Source organism: Phasianus colchicus, chromosome Z (assembly GCF_987193195.1).
Source record: "Phasianus colchicus chromosome Z, bPhaCol1.hap1.1, whole genome shotgun sequence".
NCBI lineage: Eukaryota > Metazoa > Chordata > Aves > Galliformes > Phasianidae > Phasianus > Phasianus colchicus.
The window spans coordinates 13,777,096-13,784,728 of record NC_143476.1 but is presented as its reverse complement, the minus strand read 5'-3'; the positions used below and the strand labels follow the sequence as shown (position 1 = coordinate 13,784,728).

The 7,633-nt window shown below is 52.3% G+C and overlaps 1 long non-coding RNA gene across 1 annotated transcript; it reads left to right on the top strand.

Annotated features, from left to right (window-relative positions):
* The first annotated feature begins 714 nt into the window (after positions 1-714).
* On the top strand, positions 715-1,402 carry LOC149912610 (uncharacterized). Its single transcript, XR_016461411.1, has 3 exons — positions 715-773; positions 955-1,032; positions 1,351-1,402. It is a non-coding gene; the product is annotated as an uncharacterized LOC149912610 (long non-coding RNA).
* Positions 1,403-7,633: the final 6,231 nt, after the last annotated feature.

The following is a 7,633-nucleotide window of genomic DNA, read 5'->3' as shown; positions in this document are numbered from 1 at the left end:
TAGAGTATGAAGCTCTGATTGGTCTTTGTTCCCTGACTGCAGCCAGCAGAGTGAGCCGTAGATGTGCTCTCCTGCTTTCCAAGAGAGCTCCTCTGTGGCAAGACAGCAGTGCAAGTGTGGCAAGTTTATAAAACTACCAGAGCCATCTCGGCTGTTGTGTTTGTCCTCTACTGACTTTTCCCTTGAAATGGCTGCAGAAACAACAATCATTCTCTGCTCTGTTTGGCCTCGCTGTTGGTTGGACTGCTCAAGAGAGCTGCTTGGTGCTTGCAATGGCACTGTTTGCACCTTGTAACTGCAGCCGTAGCTTTGGTTTCCCTCTTCACGGTCTCCTAGCATCTGAAACAGTCAGCCTTCCTGCACAAAGAGCGCAGGAAAGGTGGGGGCAAAATGGACAAGGCCACCTGTCTGCGTCAGTGCCATTGCTGATTAGTCTGGGTGGGGAGAGATGCATCTTTGCATTGCCTGGCGTGTGCCTGCTGCACACCAGGGAGAGAAACAGCCGTTATTAGACTTGCAGTTCCTTCTGAAGTGCCCACGATAAGGACCGAGCGCATTTCCTGCAGCTTTCTCTGCACATGTGCTCCTCACCTTGAAGTCCTCCTTGTTGGTTCCCAGCTCCTCACCGTGGCCTGTGCTCTCTGTTTCAGACTGAGAACAAGGGGAAGCCCCTGCTGGACAATGAGGTGGCACCTGTGAATGTTCCAGCTATTGCTGCTGCCCATGCTATTAAGAGATACGTTGCCCAGGCAGCGGATGAACTCTCCTTTGAGGTAAGCAGTTCAAGGCGTTCCTTGTTGCTCAATTTTACAATGGCAAATGCCTTCAGAGCTGCACTGGTGCAAGTGCTCTCATGCTCGGCGATGTTTGGCAGTGCAGAAGAATGCAGTCATTTGAGCTGTGCTTTCCTCCCAGCCGTGCTGAAGCTGGGATTGACGCTGCAATCTCTTGCAGGTGGGAGACATCGTGTGTGTCATCGACATGCCACCAAAGGAGCTGACCCCCTGGTGGAGAGGCAAGCTCGGCTTCCAGGTAGGCACAAGCTTCAGACTGGAGAGTGCAACTTCAGTAAAGGCAGGAATATCAGCTTAGAGCTGCTCTGCCTGCTCAGGATGCCTAAAGGACATAAACAGTTTCCCTGTGTCGGTGTCAGGGGACCTTGCCTTTGGCTGCAAATGTTGAAAAATTATTACCTTTATGCTGTGAACTATGGCCATTTTCTGCTGGATAGTCTTATGGAACGTCAGGCAAGCACGTTCCGAGGGAAATGTTATGTGGCTTTTGGTTTAACAGTTCAGATCTGAGAAGTGCTGCATGCAATAGTTGGCCTCTCTTTTCTTCTTGTTACAGGTTGGATTTTTCCCAGGGGAGTGTGTGGAACTCATTAATAAGAACATTCCTGAGGCACTCATCAACTCTGCCAAAGCCAGGTATGGATGTTACATTTGATGGTGTGGGAAAGCAAAATGAAGTCTTTTTTGGGGTGTGTTCCATGTTTAGTACCTCCTTTATCCATGCCACATTGTCCTCTGTGTTGATGATTCTTCATGCACACCATGGGGCAGAGATTTGGCCCAATCCTCCTGTGTTTATGATTGGACTTGGGGAAACTATAGAATACTCATGGAATGGCTTGGGATGGAAGGGACCTCAGGGATCATCATGCTCCAACCCTCCCGCCTCAGGGTGGTCTCCCAGCCCCCACATTTAATGTGAGACTAGATCAGGCTGCCCAGGGCCCCATCCAGCCTGGCCTTGTGCTCCTCCAGAGATGGGGAAAATCCCTTTTTGTATGTACTGGTTGGTAATGTTCTTCCCGTTCTGACGTGCTCTGTAGAATGTGCTGTGCTCGGCCTCGTCCAACGGAGCCAGACCTGAAATGACCTGGTTTCTTCCTTTTGTTGTGCAGTGCCCAAGAAACGCAGCAAGATCCTCACCTTCCTTCGTTCCTTGGTGAAGGCCCGCCCAAAGAAACCAACCGAGCGGGAGGTGGAGAAGGAAAGGGTGTTTGGCGGTGACCTGGGAGAGCATCTTCTCCACTCCGGTCGTGATGGTAAGGAGCTGCCCATTCCTGAGATCTTCCTCTGCTGGGCATGTAAAGAAGATGAAAGGGAGCTAGAATCTAGCAGGGGGCAGGCTGACAGCAGTGGAGACACGCGTAATGGGAGTTGATGGCTGAAGGATCAAGTGAGGCGGATGCTCCTAAGAGACAAGCACATCTGTATTTGCTTCAGCCAAGCCTGGCTGGGCTTAGTGGATGGGATGTGAAGCACAGCCTGCAGCACGATTGAATCAGGAGCTCCACTGACGGCTGGCACGTGTTCTTCAGTCCCCCAGGTCCTCCAGAGCTGCGCTGAGTTCATTGAGCAGCACGGCGTGGTGCAGGGGATATACCGCCTGTCCGGCGTCGCGTCCAACATCCAGAGACTGCGGTAAGAGTGCTGCGACTGACACAGCCTGAGTGCATCTGGTGTGGCTTTGGGCTTGCCTTCCTCTCGCTCAACCGGGTTTGCGTCCCTCTCTCCAGGCAGGAATTTGAGTCGGAGCAGATTCCTGAGCTCACCGTCCGTGACATTCACAGCGTGAGCTCCCTCTGCAAGATGTACTTCAGGGAGCTCCCGAACCCTCTGCTCACCCACCAGCTGTACGGCAAGTTCTCGGTAAGCACAAGGCCACGTCTTTCATTTCCCTCTTCCTGGGCCTCTTGGCAGATGGCTGCAGCAGTGCCCCAGCTTGGAGGCCCTTTTGCTGTCAGCCCCACGAGGTTTACTCGCAGTGGTGTACTAGCCTGATTGGTGTCTCGCTCCCTTTCTGCACTACTCCAGGATGCTGTTGGTGCCGCTACAGAGGAGGAGCGGCTGCTCAGAATGCAGGACGTCATCCAGCAGCTGCCCGCTCCTCACTACAGGTCAGTGCTGCCCTCAGCCTGCTGAGCTCAGCCCTGCTGCATTGCAGAGGGCAACGATGCGGTTCCAGGCTCTGTCTCACGCCGGCAACACGATGCCTGTGTATGCTGAAGGGTTGAAGGCTCCATGGGCTTACTTTATGGGGTCAGTTCCTGGGCACGGGGGCACGCTTGGTGCAGCTGATGGCTGCGGCTGTGCTGTGCTGGGGCTTGGTGCTGCAGCGTGGCACTCAGTCAGGTTGGATCTACTTCATCTTCGGTGACAGTAGCAATCACAAGAAGTAGCATGAATGGAGGTTTGCTTTCTGAATTGCAGCACGGCATGCTCGTTGGTGCTGAACGTTTGCCTCTCTTGTTTTCCAGGACTCTGGAGTTCCTGATGAGACACTTGGCGTGTCTGGCTGGGAGCTCCAGTATAACAAACATGCATGCCAAGAACCTAGCCATTGTGTGGGCTCCAAACCTCTTAAGGTAAACTTCTGGTTCTGTTTCAACACTTCCTCTGTTCTCCAGTTAAGAAAAGCAGTCCTCTCTTTTTCTCCATCAAATGTGCTCTTCTCCTGTAAAATCTGTGGCTGACAGAAGAGCAGGAGCCTGGGCTGTTCTCCATCCCCACAGGCACAATGTCTAGGTGACAGTTGTGCTCTGTTCTTTAGATGGGACTGACGTGTCCTTGATCATCCAGGGGAATTTCTGCAGTGGCATCACTGATTGCCCACTGCGGAAGTCTCCAGAGCCTCAGCTGACAGCTTTTGGCTGCAACAATTCAGACTCGGGGAAACGGTCTTGGAGAAATGACTTCTAAAATCTGCCTTTTCTACAGATCACAGCAGAATGAGTCTGCCTGCGCCAGCGGAAGAGCTGCCTGCATGGAGCTGCAGACGGAGTCGGATGTGGTGGAATTTCTCATCAACCACACAGACGTCCTCTTCTGCTCCAAATCCGGAGCAGACATCGCAGATGCAGCAGGTGAGTGTCTTCCTCCATTAGCTTGATCTTGACCTGACACCTTGATCAAATGCAGGCCTTCTCCGGGACCTTTGAGATACTCTTTTACCATCAAGGGGACAGCAGACCTCTGGGCTTCCATTAGGGTATGTCATCCTGTTGCTGGATGCTGAGAATGTCCAAGCCCAAACTTCACAAGGAGGAAACCGTAATTATTATGTTTGCAGGCAGGAAAAGCTTGATGCAAATGTGGCAGCGAAGCTTTCTCAGTTCCCTGCCCCCATTTCCTTGGGTTTTTCCTTGCCTGTTTTGATACAGTAAGCTGCTCTTAATGATGACCGTGTCCTTTGCCATAAACACACCTCTGCCCACATGGTTATGTTGGGCTCCTCTTCTTCCAGTGGCACGGATAAGCAAGCCTGAGAAAAATACAGCACCTCCCCCAGAACTGTGGTGGCTGTGCTACTGCTTTCTGATCCTCGCTCTTACCTGTGGTTTTCCCTGACAGGGCACAATTCTCTCCCAGGGCCCAAGTCTGTGGGGGTCTCTTCTGCTGCCACAAAGCTGCTCAGCCTGGAGGAGGCACAGGCACAGAGGCGAGGCCACAGCAGCTCTCCCCCTGTGACAGAGAGCTGCCAGGACATTGAAGTGGAAGAAAGCCCTGCAGCTGGGCAGGGCAAATTCCACACCGTCATCGACTTTCCATCTGAAAGGTAAAGAGGACTTTCTTTTCCAGCACCTAGCATCATTGTTTGGGTGGGTTTTTGTGTTTTCCTGCAGAAACCAGGCAGTGCTAGGAACAAGCAACTGCTGCCAAGAGCTCAGTGCAGCTCTTCCCTCACCCTGAACCACGCACGACTCACAGCATTGGCTGTTTTCTCTCTCCAGGCAAAATCCACCCAGCAAGAATGAGGAATCACCAGCTAGCAGTTGGTGTTGCTGCTTCAGCCTCAGGAAGCCATCCTCTGGCAGCAAACGCCAACTGCAGCGCAATGCCAGGCAGCCCTCAGAAACAGCAGTGGTAGTCCTGGCAGGTAAGGGTGCAAATGCAGCTTCCAAATCCCTGCTATTCAGGAACATAGAATTCAAGCTTGCTCTGCACTTGTATCTCCTTCTGGCATTCCAGCCCCTGCCTAGCATCTTCAGTTCACCCCTGATCAAGAACCACTGTCGTAATTCAGCTTGTGAAAGTTTGACACTAACCCCTGTGTATCCTTTCTAGGTGAATCGAGCCCTTGCCAAGCCATAAGATCCAGGGCAAGTAGCAATGATGCTCTCTCTGCTTCCATCAGTGGAGAGCTCATAGGAAGCACGAATCGCTGCAGTTCCAAAAGCAGCCTTACACACGACAACAGTGATGGAGAGAAGGAGCTCATCGAAGTTCATGCTATCATTACACCTGGCTCTGCTGAAAATGCTAACCTGGGCCTGCCAGACACCACAGTCACAAGTGTGGTCTGTCACCCAGTGTCTCTGCAGTGCAGCCCATCCCAAGAGCAGTGTGAGTGCCCCGACAGCAGCACCTCCATGCAGGAGCAGGTCAGTGTCAGTGAGGAGGAGCAGAGCCTCTTGCAGGGGGACTGTCAATCAGGCCTCCAGTCCCAGGCACCAGACAGCAGCACTGAGAGCTCTGAGCCACTCTCTCCATGACAAGACAGGATGAGTCCCTAAGTCACCGTGGACCTCTCCCACCCTCCTGTCTTTTATACAATAATAAAAGCACACTCGTGCTCAATCAACGCCTTGACTGCCTCCAGAGTCTTCATTCACACGGACTGGGATGAATGCAGCACACAGCAAGGCACCCCAGCTTGCAATGCTGTGGCTGTGGGGTGCGTGCAGCACAGCTCCGGGTTTGTTCCTGTTTTGTCTGGCTTTGGGATGTCTGCAGGGGGAGCTCTGCTACCATTTGGCATGGTAGCAAATAATCTCTCGCATCCTGGATGCTGCTCATGATACTCCCAAGCTTCCTGGCTGTGGCTTTGTGATGATTTTCAGGGCTTTCTGATGCATTTTCATGCCTTGCCCGCTCCTTAACACCTCCCTCCTCCCATCATGTCCTTTCCTGGCTCCCATCTACGAACTGGCCCTGCAGATCATCTCCAGACCTGTCATCAGCACACTGCGGCAGGAGAAGCTCCCCCTGGCCAACGTCAGGCAGTACTGCTTGGTCTGCAGCTCAGTGGCCATTTCCCTTTTAGGCGGCTCCTGCAGAAGAATCAAGCAGCAGAACCTTTTGCTCACCCTGCAGCACAAAGATGCTGCAAAAGCAGAAATAACCTGGGAATCTCTGGGTCTGCAAGACTTCACAGACACTCACCGGCTGTGTCTGATGGCTCCCTCCCATCCTTGATTTCCTTCTCCCCTTCTCCTCGTCTGATCCCACTGCTGAGCCATGATCAAGCTGCCCAGTGTGGCAGAGCATCGTGCAGAGCCGTGCTGGCACCTCCTCCCCTTCCTCTCCTGCAGCTCAGCCTGCAACCTGAGCAAGTTTTTTTCTGAGAAAGTGACCAGCTCTTTTCCATCCCTTTGCCCCTACAAACAGTTGTCCAGAGGATCTCGTCCAAGAATTCCTGGAACAGCCTGCAGCTGGCTCTCCTGAAGTTCAGGCTCCTGCCTTTGCTTCCTGCCAGGCCCGCATTCCTTGAGATCACCAACTCAAGGAGGGCATGGTCACTGCAGCCCTGACCGCCTCCTGTCGTAACCCCTGGTGTGCACCATGTCCAGCAATGCTTCCCTTCTGCTTGCTGTGCCCAATGCCTGCACCACAGAGTGATTCTCACTGCACTCCAGGAGTCTGTCAGATTGCTTGCAGCCAGCCATGCTGATTTCCCAGACTGACTGGAATCCCCCATCAGGATGAGAGTCAGTGAGTGCGATGCTTCTGCTGGCTGCAGTAAGCAGCTCCCACCAACAGGCTCTCTTTCCAGGCGGCTGTAGCAGACCCTCACCTCCAGAAGCCCTGCACTGCTGCACTTCCTAATTTTACCCACAAGTTCACAACCTGCTCATGGCTCTTCTTAGTTCTTTGCACTCAACTTCTCATCATAGGGGGCAAATCCCTTGCCTTCCAGAATTCCATAGTATCAACTGTGTCTGCTTTATGTCAGGATTTTTTTTTCTTTCTTTTCTTTTTCCATTTTCTAGGTAGGAAAATGAATTTCTGAGCCAGGAGAAGCAGAAGTGAAACAGTCTTCCTGGCACTGCTCAGGTTGCAGGAGTTGCCAAGTGCTCCTCAGGTAACGTGTGCTGAAGAGCTGACCTTGGTGGCAGGGGCTGTGGCTGCATTTTGTGCCTGTCATGCGGGAATCCAAGAAAGCCTATTCAGAGCAGGAGCTGCAGAGCGAGATAAACATCACGAGAAGGTAAGGCTGAGAAGCAAGGACACCTCCAGAAAGAAGAGAAAAACTGAGTCAAGTGAGCTGCGTGACGGCCGTGTGATGCTGACCATGATTGGAGGAAGAGCGCATGGCTGGGAATGACTGATGGCTCTGGTTGGATGGGTGCCTGTGTGCACAGAGGTAAGGAGTGTTTGTGGGATGTTTTGCTGGCATCTAACGGCTGTAAGGGGAAGTCAAGAGAGAAAACTTGTGAATGCATATAAGGGATGTTAAAATCTGGAACAGACTGTTTGGATCATTCACAGCTGTGTCCGTGCCAGATTGCCACACTGTCAGAACCTGGGGCCTAGGATTTTCCTTTAAGAGTGCCAACTGCTTATTTTAAATGATAAAAAGTAACATTGAAAAAAGCTTCCCTCCTTGCATTAGAATAACGCAT